Source organism: Cynara cardunculus (genome assembly GCF_001531365.2).
Source record: "Cynara cardunculus var. scolymus isolate 2C chromosome LG 9, CcrdV1, whole genome shotgun sequence".
In the NCBI taxonomy this organism is placed as follows: domain Eukaryota; kingdom Viridiplantae; phylum Streptophyta; class Magnoliopsida; order Asterales; family Asteraceae; genus Cynara; species Cynara cardunculus.
In genome coordinates this window covers 15,025,168-15,051,614 of record NC_037536.1, presented here as the reverse complement: position 1 = coordinate 15,051,614, position 26,447 = coordinate 15,025,168, and the positions used below count along the sequence as shown (strand labels likewise).

The following is a 26,447-nucleotide window of genomic DNA, read 5'->3' as shown; positions in this document are numbered from 1 at the left end:
TATCATATCAACAACACCCTTATCACATGTGATAATATTTGTGAGGGGACTTAGTGATGTAAGGGAGACTTGGCCCGCAACCAAGATCGCATCCAAAATTGTTTGCGTCTCTGATTTAATATCACATGTGTATCATATGTGATGGAATAATAGTATCACATATGATTGTCTATAGTAAAATGATGTTATCGTGTTCTAGTAAAATGAAGGTATTCTCGTTTGAACCCTTCCCTATACACACACACACACATACATACATATATATTGTGAAAGGTTCAAACGAGAACATCCCTGTTTTTTGAGAATGCGAGAACACTTCTAAGCTTCCAAATCAATTAACACATAATAAAAATTAGAATAGATAAAAAGAAATTAGTATTTATCCATAATTTTTTGTTATCTTGAATTTATCCATAATTTTTTGTTATCTTGAATTTATCCTTATCTCTTAAATGTTGGTGCATCTCTTGATAATGATGATGTGATTGAATGCATATATATACATACATATATAGGGTTGGGTTCACGTGAGACCAGCCTGTTTTCGTGAGACCCGTGAGACCACATTTTTACACGTAAACTTCACAGCAAAAACACTGTGAAAGTTTTAAAAAGTCGAACCTTCACAGCAAAAACACTGTGAAGGTTTTAAAAAAGTCACCTTCACAACATTTTTGCTGTGAAGTTTCAAGTGTAAAATGATGGTCTCACGGGTCTCACGAAAACAGGCTGGTCTCACATGATCCCAAGTCTACATATATATATATATATATATATACACACACACATATATATATATATATATATATATACACATATATATAAGCGATCAAATGTAAACCACGCAATTTGTGCAAACCGTGCAAACTACTCTCATCCGTCGATTTCATTGTTTAATCTTATGAATTTTTTTTCATGAAATTGTTTAATCTTGTGAAATTGTTTCATATAATATTTAATGAAATTTTAATGAAACTGTTTCATGTATTTGTCTAAAATTAAAATAATGAAGATGATAATATCTATGATTAACATCATCCACAATAAAAATAATTAATCAAACTCTTATAATTACAAAAAAAAAAAATGAAAAATTATGATTGGTTAAATAAAATTTGTACGATTTATACAAATAACATGGTTTGTATATGTGTGTATACAGTGTTTCCCATGAATAAACTGATCCCACTGTCATGTATTGGATGCATGTATATTGTATAACCATCTCCATATATACCTCTTCACATGAGATCATATTTCTTGCATTAAATTTAGAGTTGTAATTAGTGACCTGCTATATATTCTATATCATGTGAATCACCTTTATTTCATCTTCTTCGGAAATTTCCCAAAAATCACATTTTATGTCATTTTTTTCAATTTATAAATGATTAATATATTATATACAAGTAAAAACATTAAGGGTCCATTTGATTCGATAAAATGTTTTTGATAATCTAGACTCTGTTGAAGAATTTGAAATTACAAGATTTTGGAATATTATGTGTTTGGTTTGTAGGATTTTATATATACACAATTAAATATCATTCTTTATATATAATTTATAAAAAATAAATTATAAATAATTAAGTTACCTCTTATTAATTAGCTATTACAAAACAAATGTTTTTAACAACATTATATTACAAACAAATCATATAAAATCCCATGAAATACCAACTACCTTCATCGTTAAATCCAGTATTTTGTGGGATTTTAATGATTTCAATTCCAGACTTTTTCTTAAAACCAAACACGGGATTGAAATGGAATCCAATTCCAAATCCCACCAAATCTCGCAAACTAATTGATACCTATAAGCGATTATAATTAAGGATATATGCGATTAATTAATGCTACATAATGATAATCTGAAATAAAATTAATACATATCAACTGTAACCTATATTGCTTACACAACTGTACAATTAATGCTAATGATACAATAATTAATAAGCTGTAATGGGTGCTAATTAACTTGCTGGTTAGTTAGTTAGTTGGTTGGTTAGTTAGGACGCGAGACTAAGAAACTGAAGCTAGAATTTTCACGAAGAAGGGGTGGAGGTTCGATATCTGATACACTGATCACATCCATTGATCTCATCAAGTCATCTACGAAGAAAGGTATGCTGCACCAAGATATCGCGATTAATATTTTCACATGACCATTCTATCCCTCATGGACCGGTGAATTTCAATCACAAAAACTACCTATATAGTTTCTGATTAAAGACCATCCTTCCCAAAACAAGTATACTTAGCGTAAGGGTAATTTTGGAATTTAACTATCTTTTGTAAATTACGGAAATCATCCATCTGTCCATGTGGTATGGATTTGCACAATTTTTTTTTGTTTATATTCATGTCACTACAACAAAATTGGTTTTATAGGACGCCTAGATTGTATAAGCGTCCTAATAGAATACCTTATACAACTTAGATTTATAGGACCAAATTATAAAACGTCATATCTAAAAGTGTTACAATAGGTATGTAGGATCCTTTTAGTCGTTTTAACAAGTTTTTATGACATTTTTAAAATAAAATGTCCTATTAGCTATTTTAACCCATCTTTTTATAGGACACTTTGGTGTCGTATAAAATAGGCAATACGATAATTTATTTTAAAAACGTCATGAAAAACTTGTTAAAACGCCTAAAAACGTCTTATAAACATATTGTAACACTTTTAGATATATGACGCTTTTTGATTTAGTCCTATAAACTTAAATCCTATAAGGTATTTTTTAGGACACTTCTACATTTAGGCATCCTATAAAATCAATTTTGTCGTAGTGTGTTCTTGTGTGGATGTTCATAGTAATTGTTCTTGAAGCTCTTGTACGATAAAGATTAGTTTATAAACGCAATGGAAAATGACCAAAATGCCCTCAAATGCAGGCACTTGATGGCTGAAACATAACAACGGTTAGGGTGAAAGACTAAAACCAAAACAAAACCTATACCACTAGTTTTTTTTCTTTTTGAAATAAATGAACTATAGGGACAAAAACCAAAACAGCCATTGTACCACAGGACTAAAAGAATCCGCAATATCCCGCCTGAAGGTGGCATCTGGGGAGGGTAAGATATACACAAGGACGATTTCCATGATTTACTCTATAAAGAAGGGAAAAAAAACCACCTATCCCAAATTTTTGTGTCACCTTTCCACCAATTAGATGTATCCACGTCATCCATTTATTAAGGAGAGAGAACAAGAAGATAAATAGAATAAAATAATAACATGGGTTTACGTGATTGGTGAACATGGAGGGAAAAAGGAAATTTGGGGTAGGTGATTTTTATCCGGAAAGAAGGAGCTCTTAATTTTGGAAAGGAGGGAGGGGTGTTTGTAAGAGCAAGAAATGTTGAAGAACAATATTGAATGTATGCTGATAAAATGAATTCAAACCTCGAATCGTCGTCCAACAAGAACGAGTTGCTGAGGCCGTTTGTGGAATCTTGGGTCATTAGGATCCTCATATTGGAAATTACCTGTCATTAGAAAAATACGTAGCACCATTGATAGATCATTGTTAGATGTTCATCGGCTTAGCTCTATAACTTGATATTAGAAATGATTTAAACAGTTGTTCCACAATCCACACTGTGGCATGAAGGTATAGTCACCATGAGGGAGGTTCAGGGAAACCTCCAAAAAATGGAAAAACTGAGGAACACCCTGGTAACCATTAATCTGTACGATATGCACATGTGCATTCAAGTAATTGAAGCCGTTTATTGGTTTCTATGCACGTGTGCATGTTATGCACATGTGCATACTAAACAAATACCTTACAAGTTACTTGTATGCACATGTGCATACCGTCCAAATGAATGGTTATGAAGGGGTTCCTCAGTTTTTCATTTTTTGTGGTTTCCCTGAACCTGACCGTAAACAACATAATATAAAGAATGGTTTTCTTTCGGGTAATTCCATGGATTCAAATGGGAGATGATCTTCCAATTCTTATTTGAACCTGATTGGGATTGTTAAAGATTGATACCATCTTGACAAGTTTTTAAAGCAAGCCTTGTAGCAATTCCCAAGGTTTTGTGACTTGAATTCAGGTGTGTTTGGTATTGGTACACATACATGACTGAATTGGATTGGATCGGGGAGAGTGAGGTAGGCAGGTAAAAGAATTGTTCAAGGTTTTAGAGTTTTATTTTGACATTGGTAGCTTAATATTTTACCAATCTTATCCTATTTTGGTGGGACCAAAAATGCAGTGCTATCATGTCCCAATTTAATATGAGAATATGTGAAACCTCCAGATCACTCCCCAAAAGAGCCTTGAGGAGAAAGGGGAGGTTCCAACACATATACAAGAGAAATGGTCAAAATCTAGCCGATGTGGGCTCAAAAATGGCCCCTCCAATGTAGGCCAGATGGACACTAATTGTCCCAAGCACATATTCTCACATAGTATCAGAGCCAAGGCATGGCACTCTAGGGACCCAACACTCTGGGACAATCTATACCATCTAGCCTCTGTTGGAGGGGGCGTGCTGGAGTCCCAAATTGGTTAGACTTGGACCATTTCTCTTGTGTATATGTTGGAACCTCCCATTTCTCCACATGGGCTTTTTTGGAGAGTGATATGGGGTTCCACATATTCTCACATCGCCAAATGTGGGACAACAAGTTTTTGTTCTATCCTATCCCATTCTGTCTCACACACCAAACGTGGAATAACAAATTCAAAACATCTTTTTTACAAATTCACACACACATACATACATACACACATTTATACTCCCCCTATCCCAAAATAATTGTCCATATTTCTCTATTTTAGTTTGTTCCAAAATAAGTGTGAAGTGTCTACCTTAAAATATAAATGTTTATTCTCCCATTCTACCCTTAATCATGAGATGAAGAAAACTCTCTCTCTCCCTCTCTCTATTATTAAGGATAAAATTGTCATTTAATTAAAAAACGGTTATCTTGATTCATTAGAAATTGGAAAGGTAAGGAAATTTCTTATTCAATCATAAAATCGATTCCTGAAAAAGCCCTACCCTGATTTAAGGCCAATGATATAGTGATTTCTGGTTGGCTAAGGGACGACCACTCAGTCCAGAAGCTCATGGGCGATTGACCCAGCTCATCGACCTTCTAGTAAAGCTAAGCAGCTAGCACCTTAAAGAAATTGATAGTTCAAAAGTGTAATAATTACACATTCTTAAAATTGGGCGCATTTTTCAGGGTTGAGTTCTTGTGAGACCAGTCTGTTTCCGTGACACCCATGAGACACAAATGACACTGAATCTTCATAGCAAAACACTGTGAAGGTACAAAAAACACCGAACCTTCACAGAAAAAACACCATGAAGGTAAACCTTCACAGAGCCTTGTTGTGAAGGTTCAGTGTTATTTAGGTGGTCTCACAAGTCTCACAAAAACAGGTGGGTCTCACATGATCTCAAGTCGCATTTTTCATTTTGGACATTTATTTTGGGATGGAGGGAGTATATAATTGTGCACAATCAAATTGAGACTTACTTCTGGAGAAAGGCTATGTGTGCCATGTTTGTCATCCCAATACATTGTACTGATTCTGTATAGCTGTTGTATAGTAAGTATCTGCAGGTTATCAATAATTATACCAACAGTTCAAGATGTATCGGTGCAATTATTACTCTACGAAGATCCAGGAGCTCACACTTACAGGACAGAGATCGCGGCTTATTTCATGCAGTGTCTTCTTTGGCTTCTGATGGGTAACCTAAGACCAAATATGAAACTGTTTGTAAAGCTTATAACCTGGTAGATTCTGGACTAGCAATAAGACGATAAAATCGACAGATGTATTATTCCCCTATTAGATAATGAGTTTTTCCCCTTTTCTCACAATACTGCAAACTAGTCCACCTTGTAAGTTAGTTTTAAAGGTATAAGGTTTTGTCACCTCTCCGATTATCTCGCCATTAGGCAGGAATTTTTTGGACCAAGTACTTATTTGTTGAGGAGAAACTAATCCTAGAAGTAGCTTCAATGATGCAATCAGCTAGATACTTCCTTTGTCCTAAAATAAGTATCCACATTTATATTTAAGTTCGTCCTAAAATAAGTTTCCACTTTCAAAAGTCAGTGCCTACTCTCCAATTCTACCCTTAATTATGAGATGGAGAAATTATTACTCCTATTATTAAGGGTACAATTGTCATTTAGTTACTTAAAAAGTGTAATAGTTACATACTATAAAAACGGTGTGGCTTTTCATTGTGGACATTTATTTTGGGACGGAGGGAGTATATGACATCCCTCTTACTATAGTTAATATACGGACTCTAATGTGGATAAGTGGATTTAGATCTTTTCAATCCACCAAACCTACAATTGTTGATAGGTATCCAATGACTGAAACTGAAATATTCTATCTGCTCCAACTATTGGATACCACATTGAACAGCTATAGAGTTGGATGGAAATTGATCCAAAGCCATTGCTATATATGGGTACCGGTGATTACAGAATGTAAGATAAAACAGACCAACCAATAACTTCAAAAACTCTGTTTTTCTGTTAGATGACTACAAGCGTGCTATAAATAATTAAAGAATAAGACACCATACCAGGAACCCAATAGCTTGTCTGATGTGCTTGAGCTCATCCCAAGCTGATCCTGCGTACTGAGATATGGCTTCTCCAGAGTCAGAGAAAGAATAAAATATGAAATAAAAAGATAAACACGCTTCATGGACCATGGATAAAAAATCTGGTACCTCCTCAGTTGCCTTGTGGCACCAATGTTCCAACATAGCCAACCCTGATCTCACGTATTCTCCATTACTATAAGAGCAGCATTCTCGTCTCAGTAGAAGGCTGCAAGGATAAATTAACATTAAAAATATCAATTGAACAAGTTTCCACTGCTGGAAAACTTGAGCAGGCATAGACACATGCAGCTTGCTGTCTTGCAACCTGTTGAATAACTGGACATTGATGAAAGAGAATATCTGTGTGAACACTTGGCGAATCAAAAATGGTGGCACCTACAAACAAGAAATATTTAATGGAGATCAGAAAAGTTTAAAGGCATAGCCACACATAATACACCTCAATACATGGCTCACATATGAAGGGTAAAACCTACAAAGTGGAAATATGAATGATATATTTTTTTGTAAGGGTGTCCCAGGCTAATCCCGGCAAATTGTGACTGTAAGAGATTAGTCCTGATAAAATAGTGGCCACAATTGTTGTCGACGCCTGCAATTAAACCAAGGGCAGATGGGATATTCCACTACATCCCCCTGGGCCTCAACCACTACACCACAAATATTTGTCGTACATTTTCAGATAAAGGTAGAAAAGAAACAATGTAAGTCAAGATAGGCTTTTCATAAGCTTATTCACAAACATATAACATGGATTATGCTTCAAATAAATGATACAGTATATGTGAACAACAAAAATGTTCAAAGATCCAGATTCTGTTAACAGATATATCTAGACCTCCCAAATCTACATAGTGTATAACTAAATAGGAAACAAGTGGAACTAAGAATTTGGATAGAGGTCCACAGCCTCATACATACATTATTTAGAACCATTCAGCACTATGGTTTTATGAATGGACGTCATAAATGAAGTCTATTTACAGCTTCTAGGTTTTTTATAGGAGCGAAGTTTCAGACAAGCAAAACAACAACTTCAACCTGCGAAAAAGTGAACTTCCACATGCGAAGAAGTTAACTTCCCTACATCAGAACTTGGGGAACATCTGTGCCAAATTATTTGAACGACTAGTAATCAGGATGCAAGAGAATATTTAATAAGACGACACAATGCAACAAGTTGACTAGTTTGTCAGCAGCTTAATGAGCTTAATGGGACTCGCAGCTTATTTGGTCAGCTATACATGACTCTTTGGTAGTGGCTTAATGATATAGAAAGTGGCTTATTCAGTAAGCTTCTAGGGGGAGCCTTATATAGAAAGCCAAGTTTTTTTTCAAACCTGTCCTTCCCAATTATAAAACATGCTCATTCCATCTATTAAAAAACTCTCCTAAACAAAAATCTTCCCAATCAATTAAGACAAATTAATCCACACAAACAATTTTATCCATACAGGACTTAATGGAAAACCAACCAAAGATCCCTTAACTCAAGGCACAAGAAGGATGGAGAGAATTGCAAGAAAGACCCATAAAAAGTTCGAGGCTTTTATGATTAGCCCCATACGGAGCAAATGACAGAGGAAAAGGCATGCGATAGGTAGTTACTGACATAATTAGCCTTCAACGTGTTTAACAAGCATCCAACTTTTGTGACAATCCCTTGCCACTGAGCAAGCAAAATTTCATGAGAAGCGGCATTTGCTAGTGCACGAGCTGCTCCCTTCGGAAAGTTTGCTTTGGAAATCCTTGGTGCCTAGACCATTTGCACATAAGATGTCATAAGCTTTCATAAGAGAATTTCATAGGGAAAAGAAAGATAATTTGCAGAAGTACTGAACCTATATTAGCAGTAAGTACCTGAATGCACAACCCAAGCAATGGAGATATCTCTCTCTTTAAGTTGTCACGTATCAACCCATATGTTTTTTCAACATATGCTGTCAATTGCTGCTTGAAAAGCATAGCAGGGTATTTGGCTTCAAGTTGGCGAAAGGAGTCTGCTCCCCCAGTTGTTTCAACATCGATTGAAATGTTTACAGCATGTGGACTTCCACGAAAGCTCTGTGAAATAGGGCGTATTTTGCATAGAAGTTACAAGGAGGAAGTTTTAAGACCAATCATTCTAGGGCATGATTGCTTTTAACATCCTGAGAGATGGATTTGCCCTCAATTCTTTCTTTGTACATTAGTTCCTTTCCATGATAAATTGGATTTTGTGGTCAACCTATATAGTTGAATCTTTCTATACATTCCCAATTTCTACCTTCTTTCAAAAAGATTGATAGAATAAACACCAAAACCCTGACCTCAAACCAAAAAACCAATACCAGGTTAAGCTACAACTCATACTCGGATCTTAAATGTTTTAAAGAGGTCCTGGCTATGTAGACCTAACTATAGTAATTACTAAGTACAAACTTGAATCCTTAAATGTACTTAGGTGGTGTCTGGATGCATCTAAATTGAGATTTGAGAATTAGAAATTACGCTTCTTTTGTCATCTTTGCAACTGATTTTGCTTCAATTCTAGTTCCGAACTGTGTAACTGGAGTTACCAAAAATACATGTTGTTTTACCTGAGTCCTCTTCCCTGATCTTGTTCGTCGGTGTTGCAGATCCCCAGCAGAGCCACCAGCTTTGAGCGTATTGTGTAACAGCATCAGCAGTGTTGATGCATTGGATAACCAATAGGCTAAAACATCACTGTTATCATGTGTCTTCATATCAAAAAGTATCTTACATTAGACTATACTGGTGAGATGATTACAATTAATTGCATCAATGATAGATCCTCATGATTCATACCTCAACAGCTCGGCCTATAGCTTGGATTATACGATCAAAAATGCTGGTTTTGTCAATTTCAAATGATCGCCATTTCCTTAGACATTTGTATATGATGCAAGCAGCAACTGGTCTGCCTTTGGAGAATCCAAGGCGTTGTGCAATACATCGAGTGAGCAAATCGTGATATTCCTGTTTCTCGTCAAGCGGCTTCTTTAGCCTCTCTTCTGAATCAGAGGTATCTCTTGAGAGTGAAGAACTATGGAGATCCTATTATAATTTTACAATGATGAACAGAAGTGAGTAAAGTGAACTAGAGTTGTTATACATACTCTTGTTTGTGTATATTACATGCTTATTGTACTTGTATATAGGCAGTAATTAATTTTTGAGAAACTTCAACATGCCACAGAAGTTTTTCTACTTACATTCAACACAAATGAAAAAGCAGAAAGGGTGGGATATAAGTATTAAAGAGTATCACTAGGGGTCATTTACCAAATGCTTACCGGGTAAGAGCTTACCGACAAGAGTCACCACCCTAGCTTACCTTGTAGGGTAACATTCTCGGCCACCAAAATGGATTGTTGGTAAGCGTCTTTTACCTGACAAGCGCTTACCAGGTAAGAGTCTTTTCACTCATTTACCGGGTAAGACTTTTGGTCCTTGCTATGCCTCTTGTCAGGTATGATTCTTTGCCATTGCCAAGCTCACTTGGTAAGGTAAGTGACAGAGGGTAAGTGTTTTCCCGGTAAGAGTTTGGTAAATGTCCCCTAAAAACAACATGAACGTAAAACCCTATTAATACCTTGATGGACCTTGAGTGTCCTTCCTGGAGCTTGTTCTTTTGCGGTGTTGTTTGGCCCTGGTGATGATGAACTTGATTTTGTGACTCTATGTCAGCGAGCTTGTCCTCGAGCCTGATTGCATAAGAAGAATTTTTCATCTTCAGTTGATAAAGCACAGAGCAGAAAAGAGAACTAAGACACAACAAGAGGCCATAATAGTTGATGCACAATTTTAAATACAAAATAAACTAGCTTATATTTTCCAGCGGTTTTAATAGAATAATATATAAAGTAATTGTCAAATACAGCCAGATCAAAACCAAACTGGTTAAGAACAACATTATAAACATGATGCACATTTTACAGTACAGAAAGAAAATGAAAAAAATATCAAAACCGAAAAGTGTGGACTCTTAAAGCACATAATTGCATCTGCATAATATGATTTAATCGACAATTGTGTCATGAAACTTATATCAGCTACTTAACTGAGGCCAGGGATTTGACAGACACTTCATATAGAAAGGGGGCAGTTGATGTGCCAGAACCGATTAGCACTTGATATAACCGATGAATGCATGAAGGTCATAGGTGAGGGGAAGTGAAACAAATTAATCCACAGTGGCGCAGTCCCACGGAAATACACACACACACACACATATATATATATATATATATAACGGATAATTAAAAAAGTAATAATAACTTGACTGGGTTGAGAACAAATTATTGCTTATACCAACATGGGAACTAGGGTTCGACTGATGATTTATATAAGATTCTTGTTGCTATTGCACTAAATTAACTCGAATTAGAACTAAGTTTGTTTTTGAAGCTGACTTGATATTCTTGATTCAGTCAAGAGAGAAGTTTATTCGTAGTCACAAGTCTAACTAGAAAATTTCTATAGCACAAAGGATTTTGCAGCAACGATACCTATCCAAAGATTCCTGAAGTTGACGGACTCTTCTTTCAGTTTCTTCTAACTTCAGCTGCTTATTTTCACTTGATTCCAGGGCTTCAGTGCACTTCTTTTCAGATTCATCTGCTCGTTGTCTTTCCCATTCTGATAAAGCCTGCATGGCAATAAGTACATGAGGAGGAGTATTGGTATTCAGTGGCAATGATATATATATATATATATATATATATATATATAATCTCAGTCCTGATAGGCTTTCATTCAGGGTCTAAAGAAGCTACAAGAATCTACCAGCTTCCTCTCCAAAACTATCACCACAAAATTGCTTGCATTTAAGATAGCCATGTTATCATCCATTCAGATTTTTTCTCATCCTTCCTAACTCATCACTGTCTTGCTTTCTCACAGGTTCTACACATTAATGATATTGCACAATAATCATACACATTAGAACAATTTCCCTGAACTAGAGTTCACCTATAGCAGCACCTTTACTGTTTGTCATAACTGATAAAACTTAACGTAGCTAACCAGAAATTCTATTATGCTCAGAATGGGGAAGTCGTACAATTACAACTGGCGCATCAGAGTGCATATGCATAACTGCAGACAAAGACAGCAAGGGGTTGGGAAGAGCGAATTTCTAGGAAATACCTTCAAGTTTTTCACTTCTGTAGTTAGATTAGCAATCTTTTCTGTGTCCTCTACACGAACTGGAATTTCTTTGACAACAGACGATGCTTCTTCAATTGCCTTCCGTGTAGACTCACGTTCCTTGACAAGCAATGCGTTAGTTTCATCAACATTACTCTGCATGGCTTGCAGGGATTTCTGCAATTTCAGAATTTCCTGATCTTTTGATTCTTTTGTTTCTTCGATTATTTTCTGTGCAGACTCACGTTCCTTGACAAGCAATGCATTTGTTTCATCGAATTTGCTCTGCATGTCTTGCAGGGATTTCTGCAATTTCAGAATTTCCTTATCTTTTGCTTCTTTTGTTTCTTCAATTGCTTTCTGCGCGGACTCATGTTCCTTGAAAAGCAATGCATTTGTTTCATCAACTTTATTCTGCATGGCTTGCAGGGAGTTCTGCAATTTCAGAATTTCCTGAACTTTTGCTTCTATTGCTTCTTCAATTGCTTTCTGTGCAGAATCACGTTCCTTCAAAAGCAATTCATTTGTTTCATCAACTTTATTCTGCATGTCTTGCAGGGATTTCTGCAATTTCATAATTTCTTGATCTTTTGCCTCTTTTGTTTCTTCGACTATTTTCTGTGCAGACTCACGTTCCTTGACAAGCAATGCATTAGTTTCATCGAATTTGCTCTGCATGTCTAGCAGGGAGTTCTGCAATTTCAAAATTTCCTTATCTTTTGCTTCTTTCACTTCTTCAATTGCTTTCTCTGCAGACTCACGTTCCTTGACAAGCAATGTATTCGTCTCATCAGCATTACTCTGCAGGGCTTGCAGGGAGTTCCGCAATTCCAGAATTTCCTGATCTTTTGCTTCAATTGCTTTCCTTGCAGACTCCCGTTCCTTGACAAGTAATGCATTTGCTTCATCAACATCACTCTGCATGGCTTGGAGGGAGTTCTGCAATTTCCGAATTTCCTGATCTTTTGCTTCTTCCAATGCAGTCTGCACCATATGTATTCTATTTTGTCAGATTTAGTCGTATAACTTTTAAACATTCAAAAGAGCAATCATAAACATAACCGGCGCTAATGATAACAGGAAGGTTGCCCATTCAGGACTGAGGTTAAACTACATCCCAATTTTTCATTGTGCCGATGTGGTGGTAGACCTAAAATATTCATCCTTTGGATCACAGATTTAATTAAAAAGCTCACTAAGAAACAACATATAGATTTATGATACATATACAAAAAACAATGTTATTCAAATGAAACTTAAATTTAATTTTTTTTTCATTTTTCATGTTCTAAAACGTTTTTATAATTGTTCTGTTTCCAGTAGTTTCTCTTTGTGGATATGAAGACTGGTTCGCATTGTATAGCCTCACCATCTCCAACTCTGCATGAGTCAGCAGATGGTATGAGGGCCAGCATCCTGCTGTCCCCTGCCACGAATGTGGGATTCAGGGGCATTAGAGAAAGGTCTATTAAAGTTAGGATAACATATGATTTCTTCTAATAGAAATAGCCAGCTCTTCTTTCTTGTAATGTAACAAAATCCTAGCAAAGACCATAGATATAAGAATAATTATTGGAACAGGCAAAATTGTACCTACAAGTTTCCATTTCCTGCAGTTTACTATTGTGTATGTTAGATCATTGATCCTAATACTCTTCCTATATGTGCTTTCATTTCTTGATATCCGATTTTAGAATGTGTAATTCTTGTTATGCTTGATGTTTTGAAGAAGCAAACACTGAAACACAAATATGTTTCAGCGGTTTAAGAACCAATTTGTTCTTGAAATTCCCAACACCAAAAAAACTCAAACTTTTAGTGATCTTTCATAAATTTTCAATGGTAGATATACTCCAAAAAATTTCCTACAATGCAAACCAAACTGACCCGGTAAATCCCACTAAAAGTTTCCAACAATGTAAACCTCAAATTATCAATTCAAGAGGATCTGAAAGCAAACGGAAATCATAACCATAAAAAACATTTTGAGTCTGGAGAATCTTTATAAATTTGATTAATCAAATAGAAATAAGTAAATTTACAATTCAGGTGAAGGTGAAGGTAACAGAAAATAAGTGAAAAGAACATAATTAGTAGTAATAATATATGAACGGCAGCCAAAGGAATTGAAACCAATACATCATGGTTGGATATCGTAAAAGATTTACAAATCTGTTTGCTTAATTACCATAATACTACTGACAAAATATAATGCATATGCATAATACTAGTACAAGAAGATGGATGCAGCTCCTGGGAGTTGGACACATGATCTCATTGTTAAAACCCATGTGACTAAAAAAGGTCTAGGCTTGAGATTAATCTTCGTAACTCCAATACTGATAATATGTAATATTCAAACAAATTCATTGGGAAATTCTTGCTTACCTGAAAGAGTTCTATGAGCTGAATATTTCTCTTTGTAATTTAGCTTATTGAGAGGCCTCATCCTTTGTAAACAAACTTCAAACTTTAGTATTACTACAGGGCTTGTGGTCCAAGGTGAATTTTTTCCTTCACTGGGCATTTAAATTGCTAAGGTGCTTTGTGGTGATATCTCTCTTGTCTCTTGCTTTAAATTGCTAACTTTCCTAACATATAACTTGTAGTTGCTTTCCAAAATAAAGACACTCGCAGTCTCGAGAACATGGCCGTATAATCACTAATTTCTATTTATAATTGAAGTCCAAAAAGAACCACTACCAAGCCCCCACGAGCTTTTTCACCCACCTTCATCCCCCTTCTTGGATACAATGTTATGAATTCTTATTTCTTGTAAGAACATAATCTACAGATTTTACAGCCATAGTTAAAAAGAACAAAGTATCCAGTAGAAAGAAAGAGACATTATCTTTATAATAGACTAATATTACCTTCAAGCGCTTTTCTGACTCTAAATGCCATGTCAGCTCTTCCAATTGTTTTTCCAAATTATCCTTCGCTTGTTGGAGTGCAGTTGCTTCCCTTGCAGCCTGTATATGTTGAAAATTGAAAAAAGAGGATCAATAAATGAATGAATATGGATTAATCAAATCCTTTGGAGCAAGAGGAATGGACAAAGAATAGAGAATCCATGGTATAAAAAGCATCACATATAGAAATCCTAAATCTCTTGAGCATCATCATTCCTAAGATAAACTGAATGAATCTAACATAGGTCTGATCAAATATCTAAACCAAAGAAAAATGTCTATATATTTCATTCCACAGGTAAAGTTAGCATTCACTCAGCAAAGCTGAGAATCTCATCTTTATTCACAATTCAACAAGGAATTAAAGAAAAAAATAGCAACCGACTAAAATGGTGCAAGAAAAAACTGAGACTAATTAAGTCTCACAAAAACCCAGAATTAAAAAACTAAGGTTACATCTATTCCTACCCAAATAAACACTGTAAATTTTGCTCTGCAAGAAGCAATTTGATTTCAGTCCCCGTCAAGGGATTGTTGGTTTGTGTGCCTTATCTTTCTGCGGCGTTGTGTGTGTGAGTGAAAAGAGTATATGGTAACTGGGACGAGCAAATGGAGTGTCCATCCATACCAACATTTAAGCAGATAAACAAAACTTGAGTTGCATGAGAAACTTCCTTAATCACAAATTCATGCAAAATGATTTCATATTTCTTTCTCTCTTTATTTTTGCTTCTTACTTACGCAGCAGGGTTCCAGTCTAACAAAAAAGAAGTTCAATTAACTTCCCATTAATAACTACAATTAGCAAAACTGAGCTATTATCTTATAATGCATAAGAGACACAAAACATACCATCTTTAGTCTCCGAAGCTCTTTCCTAGCAATTCTCCCCTTCCATCTACATTGTGTAACAACTGCTGCCTTTATCAATTTCTTATAATATGAGCAATCTCTATGACCACGCCAGTGGGCCTACAATCATGAACTTGTATTAGAACTGAGTGCAAAAGTTTAGATCTATGAGCAATATGTGAAGAACAGGCTCTGACTTGTAAAAGAATTGCTGCCTTGGATTGTTTTTTGTTTCTGAGTTTTTTACCAGCAACCATTGAACGCAGGCGTGCCTGGAAGAGGACAACTGACAGCTTGAGTTTGCTATAGGTCTTCCTCGACAAGTGTCGCCTATAGTTAGTCTGTATTTTAAGTGAAGCAGCATTCTTTTTCAAGTCTTTGTATAATTTAGAAGCAAGCTTTCCTAGTGAACATGACACCAAGAAGGGAGTCAGTGGTTGGGGTTAAACTATATACAACATAACTGCAAAGGATGTACACAGGCAATTTAGCAAACATCATTCATTAAGTAATCTTAAGAGAGAGAGAGAGAGAGAGAGAATAATTATAAATGATGCCATAAATTTTGGAAAAAGAAAATATGCTTTTAGAAGATGCATCAAGTACATAGACTAGAATTAGACTTTTAACATTTGGGAATGTGTAACAAAGCAAACATTTTATGAGACAAACTTTCTGGAAAGGTAACCTCTGCAGAAAGATTGCCAGACAATAGCAGCCTTCCTCAAAGCAAGAAAATGCCTCCTAGCAATGTAAGTTCTCATCTTTCTTTGAATAATCTTGGCTTCATAGCTAAGCTTTTTCGCTTTTTGTGCGTCTAATTCAGCCATCTGACCAGCTCTAAGGAAAACTTTGGTTTTTCCTATCTGCCAGTATATTCACACTTTATTTAGTGAAAGCTTAAAGTTAAAACATCAAAAGAAAGCTTACAAGCAGAATGAACAGATTAGTATATCTATGTTACAGAAAAGATAAACATAGAAGAACGAAAAAGTATAATTGCCTCAGTCAAAAAGATTCAGTATCGAGGAACATGCCGGTATTCAGTGAGGAAACTATCCTACTTTCATTTGATCTGTCTAGAAGGAAGAACCCCAGTTTAAGATGGCACTAGGTACATGTTATTCTATACTCACCCCATACTGAGGTCAAGGCTTGTGGATTTAGTTGGTATCCTCCACTTTTGAAATGGACCTATGTTCAGAGATCGTGGCAAAACTAAGTTCATCATACACCACCAGAACAAGTACGTGAACACCAACAGTGGCAGATCCAGAAATTTTGGTGATGGGGGTCGGAATTTAAGTAATATGGCTACGTGCTCACATGGTTGACTTTGTCCTCTACTTAAAAAATTAGTTTTTCTTATTTATCTTTGTGATTAGGATGATACTCCATAAAAAAATTCTTTCGAATGGATCTAAGAAGATCATTCAAATTAACAATCAGACATCAATTCATAAACCCTAACCCTAAATATTAACAATGAAAAATTAACAATTTGACGTCAACTTACAAACCCTAACCCTAACAATTAATAATTAACAAAAAGTTAACAATTATACATTACGTAACAATCTCTAACCCTAACAATTCAAAGTTAACAATTAATATAAAAAATTAACAATGAACTTGGGCTAAAAAAATTATGGGGTCAAGCCTTATTTTTATTGGGGGTCAGAACACATATATATTTATAAAAATTAAATTTTATAATATAAAAACAATTTTTTTGGAACTTTATAGGGGTCATTTGACCCCCAGAATCAACACATAGATCCGCCCTTGAACACCCGATAGCTTCAAGAATTTTTTTTACTTCTAGCAATTGTCACTGCTGTACAAATCCCCTTTCTTGATCAGCTGCAATGTGTCGAGCATTAACTTCATTCACATGTCAATTACCGGTGCTACCAACATGGACTTTATTTAACTGAAGGCCAAATGAGAAAGTACATAAAAATTTCCAAGGGGTACCAACCCCTTAATCCAAAAGAAAGAAAGTAGCAATGACTCCTCTAACTGGAAGAAGCAGAACTTAGAGAACAATACCCTCCAACTCCCACACTTAAATCTGTACACAGATAAATTTGAGTCTCACGTATACTCCTAGACATCTTTGAACCTCTCATAACATGTGTCCGCGATCTCATCACGTGCAATTTGATTTTTTCATCTGCAATCAGATCAATATGATAACATATGAATGTTTTACTAATGGTCCATTTAATGCTGATTAACCATTATCCTTGTTTGTTAACCTGCATCATCAAGATAACAATAGCTTATGGGTGGTTAGAAGAATTTCGTGATCATTCAAAGATTCTTATATTTCAAGCAGCAGTGTAGTTCGATTTACTTTTGAGAAGACCATGGGTGAAAGTGAAAGGAAGAATATATCACCAGAAGGAGAGAAAGAGAGGATGTTAAGTAGCATTAGGTGTAAAACTGATGTCCTGACGGGTATTGTAGCTTCTTTCCCATAGTTCCAGCTTCTCAATGAGCCATTTTGCTAATTGTAAATTGATGTTCAGTGTTTACATAATGGGTTGTTCACTTGTTGATAAATAGTTCTATAAAACAAGAGAACTCAAAAAAGTTAGGTGTAAGAAAATAAGCGTAAAGCTCATGACATAAGGTCTTAATGAGGACAAAGTTCAGATTGCAAACTATACGGTGACAAACAAGCATGCACAGTGTCTGTTTTGAGGCATAATGGACTGGCACCCCATCTATCAAGTTTGTCTTTACTGTTACCTATTCAAGTTAACAGAACCGAGCATAGAAACATCGGTAATCAGCATTTTTCCCCTTCCTCACTGAAGTTTTCGTAGATTGGAACAAAGAAAAAGAGACAGATGAACAGAGGATATGATGAAGGGCGGTATCCTGATCTTCAGAAACATAACTAAGCATCAAGCACATATTAGTCTTCAAAGAACGACCAACTGAAGTGAATGTGAAGAACATATATAATGATAGATCATTATAAGTATAAACTTGAAATTCGAAAGTTAGGCTCCCCTCAGAGGCAAATACAACTTTGAGTACCTGACAACCCTGAAGCCCCACTTTTTCAAGGATCTTTTTGCATGCATCCTTCGCACTGTGACTGTAGATATAAGCAATAATTCAGTTTAAAGTCAATACATGACATCATCCATCATTTTATAATGAGGTATCAAGTGGTATTTTACTTACTTCCCTCTCGAAACTTCCGGAGCAAGAATAGTAAATCGGCTAACAAAATCAGAAAAATCCTTGCGAGTAGGATATCCAGCACAGCTGATGCGAATTGCTTCTAGAACCCCCTTGGAACAGAGCAAAGAAAATTTATCGAGTTTTAAGAACATACTAAAAAGCTATTATGTCTATACTTCAAATCTGGTCATTGCTCACCCCACAACGTAATTGTTGCATTATGTTGACATTCTCAAAGATGCCAGGTTTAAGAAGATTATTTGGCTTCACACATCTAATATAGTGAGGTTCTGTGGAATTCAGAGTCTCCATTAATTGCTGAAGTTGTAGCTACATGCATTAAGAAAAAGATCATATCAACCTTCGCACATTACAGATATTAATTTGTTAACTACATATCCCTTTTTACTACCCCATATTCTTTTCTTTTCCAATAGATAAACTGTATATGCCATAAGTTATAACTATCATTATGCAGACAGATTCCCTTCTGTGAAGTTATGACCACCATGTTAAGAAAAAAAATTACCTTGAAGCAAGAACCAATTGATGAGAACTTAGAAGATTTGCTTGAAGATTTGGGTGCCTCCTCAGGCAGTGGAGGGAAAAGACCTGATATAAAAAAGCACTTGGAAGCGGTCAACATATCTTGATGTTCTGGAACAACATAATCTTTGTTTTTGTCTAAGAATTGCTCAGATTGATATTGAACCTGAAAATAAACAGAAAGCACATGTAGTTTGGGCTGACTTAAGAGGCTTTCAGATGTAGAAGAGACTAGATATTCAAATTACCTCTCCTGCATAATGCGCAATGGTGAAACCAGTACGAGACAGTTTTGGTTTGAAAAATCGTTGGTGAGATTTAAACGTCTGATAAAGCTTCTGTGAGAATGTTTCATGAGTCGACTTGGGAAACATACTGGAAACAGAATAAGTACGTCACGAGCTAACAAGCAGCTAACTCAGGATGGCAAACAGAGAGATACTGAATGCAGATAAAACCTAATGTAAAGTACATATGTAAGATGCCAAAAAAAGTACATACCAGGCTTCATCAAGTAGAGCAATTATCCCACCAGGTTTCTGCAATCATAATTCAAACATGAATCCAATGCTGAAGTCATTATTTTGGAATGCAGTTTTTACCATGAGCTAACAAAATCTACATATAGCAGTTATTGCATAGGTGCTATCCCTTACTGAGAAATGAACCTGAGATGACAAATATGAACCAAGTCTAATTTCAAAGAACTTTTAACTGCACCGATATAGATAGTTTTATAGCCTACGACAGAACAAATGAGCATGTAGATGAGCAAAGTATAGAAGCCTTAAAGAAAATCCTAGAGGAATGACTTCACACTTGCACAATTGCTTTTAGTTGCATGCTAAGCATGCGGTCCAGGCCTTTTGCAGAGGATGTCCCAAGTCCTAACCATCTAGAAAATTTTGGAGCATGTAGGACAAGAAAGAAGACTACAGTCCATAAGTAAGTCCAGAGGTGCACAACTTCTTTAGGTTATATCTGAATTAACTTGAATATACAATTGAGAAAATTGATAATAGTATAAGCACTATGACACTCCTGACTTGGTGTTCAAACTTCTATAACACTATAATTGCAGATAATGAAGTTATTTTCTTGAAACCAAGTGATTCCTTATATAATTGTGCGGTTCATCTCCTCCTCCCCCTCACAGAAAAACCAAAAGTACTGCTAATACCTCTTTTTTGTCCTCTTCCCATAAAGACAAAATCTTCCAATAGCGTTGTCAATGAAATCTAAATTAATCAAGGATATGTTCCATTTCTCAATCAGATGTCTTTTAAGCAATGGCAGGGGGTTAAAGAGCATGATAAGGAGAACCCACTTTGTTGAACCCATGTCTTGCCTTCAATGACAAAAAAAAGTGACAGTCATGATTATATATAGAGTTTGTGATAGGTTCTATAAAAGCATAAAAATATTAAATCTACACATCACAAAATCAGTGATTATTTTACTGCTCCACAAGAAAGTTAACTTTGCTAAGGTGACTACATGTAAGACCATGATAGTTCTCTCTAGAAAATCACTACAAACAAAAAGTTTCAAGTAAATGGGTACTTTCTCCCTAAAGACTAGCTCAACAGTTACATTGCCATGCAAGAGATTCAGCCACATTAAAATAATGGATCTAGGACTTCGAGTTTCAAATTTATATGGAAGACCTTTTCAATGAGATCAAGGACGTCCTTATTATCTATAAACTCTATGTAGCTCCAGTCAATTTCTTCTCTGCTATATTCCTCTTGCTCCATCTTGAACACATGCTGCGTGGAAGTACAAAAGAAAGCAATGATAAAACTCAATCATGTTAGCAGAATGACCAATGATTATGTCACAAACACCAAACGTCCCACCTGGTTGAAATGTTGTTGCAGCTTCTCATTAGTGTAATTAATACAAAATTGTTCAAAACTGCACAATCCACACATGGTTACAAATAATCATCACAATCTTGTCACCGCACCAGCAATTACATTGATGATTATTTCAGCACATAAGATCTACCTATTGGCCTTAAAGCTCTCAAAACCATAGATGTCAAGAACCCCAATCAGATATGTTGAATCAGGATCTTGCCCAATAGACACATTAATTTTTTCCACTAACCTGCAGAAATTAATGATCATACAGCTTTAGGACTGCTATAGTATCTATTTTGAGTTATTAAGTGCCGTCTTGTATTTAGGATCAGGAATTGCACAAATAGTCAACTTTCATGACAAGAGACGCCGGCTTTGTTCAACCTGCCTTAATTTGTATAAGACTAATGAGTGGGTTTGGGAGAAGTAATTAACCAATACCTGGTAGCTTGTGTTTAATATCTGCATACGCATAAATTCGTCATTTCATTTAAGGAACATAAAGTTTTGTCATATGTTTGTTGTTTCCCTCCATTCCATACTAAAGTGCTCTGCCATATGTGCAATTCTCAATTCTAAATACAACATGACACTTACTTAGGCTGCTTTTAGCAATATACATGATGAGTATGCAAATAATAGTTTAAATGTATAATGCAAAGGTAAAGTAAATCTTATACCCAGGAAAGCCTCATATTACCAATCAAATAAGCGGGTATATAAGGTCTTAGCCAAACCATCCCTGCTAACAGATGCACCCACAGGATCAAGGCTTCTCTTGATAACTTCTTCAGGGGTAACCATCACACGCTTCAGTAATGCATCTTCCAATGCCTGGAGATCACACCTAAGAACCATAAACAGAAACTCAGAGATGTACACACATATACCCATGATAAATAAGAAAATCAAAGGCAATGAAGATATCAAAGCTCTAAACACACAATAGTAACTCTGCTGTCATCTGAAGATGGAATTTGGATTTGTCGTCTTTCAGCACCGACGAATCAACATCTTTCCCCTTGGAAAATTCAATATTACCAAGATGGAGAATTGAAGCCAGAACTCTGAAAATTGCATCCTGGAATAGGTGAGCATGTTATTGCAGTTCTGTTACACATTCATTATTGATAAAGCAAATTATTATGAAGATACTATAACCTGTTCCTTTTCATTCATTCCAACAACATTCATGGCTCTCCTAGTGGCAAGATAATCATGGGCGTCGCTTACACCATCAAGCGCATAGCACTTTGACTGATTGAGATAGCGAAATGATTTAGGATCTCCCAATTTATATTTCTTAATGTCCTGAATATGTCAGAAAATAGTTAAGATTTTTTAAGTAGCCAGAGCCACGGTCATGGAATGTGTAATGCATGTAAAACAACCTCTGGAGGGGCTGCACAAAGAAGATAGAAACAGTGATAGTTGCGTTCAGGGTCTGAAATTTGGCAAACACGAGACCTTTCAAGAAGGTATGTTCGGATGGCTGCTCCAGATATTCGTCCAAGTTTATCAAACTGGATCTCAACAAATTTACCAAAACGGCTGCAGCAGGATGGGTTACAAAATATAAGATATTTGCAGCCAAGGCATTAAAAGGTTCTTATTAACTCGTACGAGAACTTTAACAGTGCTTCACCTGGAGTTGTTATTTCTAACAGTTTTTGCATTGCCAAAGGCTTCCAGAACTGGATTTGACTGCATTTATAACATTTAATTAAGAGAACTGGATCCATAGTAAAGCAAAGAACATATATATTTCAACAACCTTTAAGAAACCCATACTTTTGCTAACGTCTTTTCATCCTATGTTCACATCCAGGGACTATTACTTCTAGCATATCGAAGTACTCAATAAAGTATTCAGACATCAATTACAGCTAATAACTTTTTATGTTTGCTTGAGAAAAAAGAGCTCTTTCATTACTGCAGAACATAAAGCATTATAGAAACTTGGGTTGTTAGGATTTTATAATCACTTTTGGGGCTTTTGCAGTTTTGTGGTGTTTATATGAGGAGTTTGATGCTAGAATTGTTCAAGGTCAGTCTATGGCAACCACCAAAGTTACCATCAAACTTGCCACGACTTTTTATGTAACATGAACACAAGTTAATGCACCTGCTCTCTCTTCAAAACTGGAAATAATGGTAAGCTTGATTTTGACTACGTGAACTCTATTCAATATCACCTTCCTGAATGACCTGTATGGTTACTTTTGGGCTTCATCTTAGAACCTTTCAGGGGTCTCAAGATATCCCCATCCAATGTGACTGAAAAGTTGTCCATCCAAAATTCACATTATCTTTTCAATCAATGCTAACATGTTCTTTTTCCAAGTCAACTTATTTCTTATATGACCTCTATTCAATTCCTTCTCCTTTTGCATTTATATATTTATTGTGATTATAAGTGTACCTTTCTCCAAACCAGCGAACAACCTGATACGAGAAAAGAGATTTCTTTTCATACTGGATTTGTGATTTCAAAGTTAGGATACTTTGTAAGGGCGGCAAGCAACATTATGTTAAGAGGTTCTAGAAGCAACCTGAATGAAGTACACTCCAGAAAAAATAGATGAAGCTCCAATTTAGTAGTATTTATTCACCTGTAATTGTGATCGTATGGTTGAAAGACCTTACCTGATTATGTACCAGCACTTAGCAGACAATGCATAACCTCATGCCACAAATATACGAACACTGTAGATCAAGAAGCATCATCTATTGTATCAACAAGTCTTTTTCATATCTCCTACCTTCCCAGATTTGAGTTATTTTCATGTACATGTGAATTGGTACAATATACCTAACTACTCATAAATCACTATACGCAATTAAAGTCTGGCCTGGGTCCATATACATTTGCCATCCATTAGGATTTGGTTAAGGAAAGATTCCGATTCCCATGCTAGTTCTTATTTTACAAAGATTTTACAGTATGTCCAAGTAGTAACTACTGGCTACTCCCAGCCCCTCCATCCCATCCCATGCAGTCTTTTGCATTAGACTTATTATGCACACTAGTTGACAATGAACTATCAACAAAAACATTGTTTTACTTGCGATTTTTTGTAACAATGATGAGGTGAGAAAGGAATTCTAAATCAAGAGATTAATAATGACAGCGGGTGCGTTAGTGTAAAGGAAGTTTGATAATGCTTTTCTGGCCATATCTATAAGCCCAACACTTTACACGTAATCTGTCACATTCCAAAAAAAATTAAACTCTAAGGGATGCCTAGAGGAAAAAAGAACAATTGATAGGTGAAAACGGCCGCAAAACTAACCTCCAAGAATTATTTTCTAAAATTAGATAGTTTTAACAGACCATTTAAAGGTATCAAGTTACTTGATATCTTACTTCTAGAATTTGTTGTTCAACTGTCCGTCCTTCACTGCCCTTGCGACCACCCAAAAAGGCAAGATAGCGCATAAGCATTTTAGTAGTCTCGGTTTTACCAGCCCCACTTTCACCGCTGACCAAGATCGAGTTACTTTTTCCTTCATTAACCATTGCCCTGATACATCGACGGTAAGAATATTCACCTAATCATCTGCACAAGAAGTATGTACAATACAAAAAGAACAGAAGATTACCTAAAAGCAGAGTCTGCAATTGCAAAAACATGAGGATCTAGATCCCCAAGTGCTGCTCCTTTGTACCGTTGCATCATGCTAGCATCATACAAGTGTGGCAACTTTTTAAATGGGTTAACAGCAATTAGGATATTGCCAGTATATGTCTGCCATATGTCAGAATACGATATAATATTATGACAGAGCCGCCCATAGCTGCAGTAGTTCATGGTTTTCTCTCACCAGATTGAACAAAAACAAAATAGATGAGTGAACAGAAGTTGGATATCTTCTTACATATATTTCATTGAGCTGATATCTGGTAGCTAAATTTTGCAACACTCCAGGCTCATGCAAATAAGAAAGCTTCGTCATGTCATCAACTCCACCAGGAGGAGCTTCAACATCTTTGGAATATATTTTTGATAAATTTGCAACAACCTTCAATGGTGAAACAAGGATATTGCTAAGTGAAAGTAAATGTGAAGGGAAAACTGATAAGGAAGCTTTATTTTGACTTCCATCATTTTACACTTCAAGTCGCTGTCAGAAATGCTAGAAATCATAGCTATTTGAGCCTATAGACAAAAGGGTGTGTGAGCATGAAACTGCTTAAAAGGCTAGATAACAACTTTTACCGTTAAAGGTTCCAAGAAGAACTGCAAATTCGTTGCAGTTACTTGAGTGATTATTTGGATTAAAAAATATTAACTGGGGTGATTCTTTGGTTGGTTGCTTTAGGATCACGAGATCAAGTGTGTGCTTTATATTTAAAGCCCGCTTAGGTTGTGTGGTCGTACCAGCCACAATAAAACTATAATATCCATCCTTTTACTCCAAAAACAGTGAACTTAGATAAGAAAGGGATAGCCGGTTCTCATTTGACAGAATACATTATCAACTTACTTTCTTCCCATTTGTAGTTCGGATCTCAGCTTCCTCTCCCTTTATCTCTGACACTTCTCCATCTATCCAAGCAACTGACGGGTCTTCCACCCATACATGGGAACCTACAATGATATTTGTCGGAGCACCCTGCATATTAATTCAGAGATCCATAAGATGCCAGAAGAGTGCTGGAACAGAAAATAAAATGGGTCTCTCTCATAGAAAGATGCAGGAATTTGATCACATGTATGCAAGTTTTGAAATGACATGCAAGTAATAGCACCATTGTTTACAAGTACAAAGTATTTCTTGAATACTACTCCCTCCATCCCAAAATAGATGTCCAAAATGAAAAAAGCATAGATGTCCAAAATGAAAAAAGCAAACGGTTTTAGAGATGTGTAATTATTACACTTTTTAATTAATAAAGGATAATTTTACCCTTAACTATAGAGAGAGATATTTCATAAAGTGGGAAAATAGACATTTAATTTTGAATGTGGATACTTGTTTTAGGACAAATTAAAATAATAATGTAGACACTTACTTTAGGACGGAGGAAGTACTCGTTATTGTGTGCTATTATCAATTATGAGTAGGAATCATCCACAAAGTGTATGTCAACCCTAAATCATAATAAGACTGTCTTAATAGTGTAAGAATATGTGGATCCCCTAGATCACTCTCTAAAAGAGTCCTTGAGGTTGAAGCGAGGTTCCAACATATATACAGAAGAAATGATCCAAGTCTAGCCGATGTGAGACTCCAGCATGCCCCCTCCAATTGAGGCTAGATAGACACAAATCGTGCTAGGCATCGA

General features: G+C 35.8%; 1 pseudogene; it reads right to left on the bottom strand.

Moving 5' to 3' along the window:
- Window positions 1–1,897: 1,897 nt before the first annotated feature.
- LOC112518203 lies at window positions 1,898–25,780 on the bottom strand (annotated as a pseudogene).
- Between the last annotated feature and the right edge of the window lie 667 nt (window positions 25,781–26,447).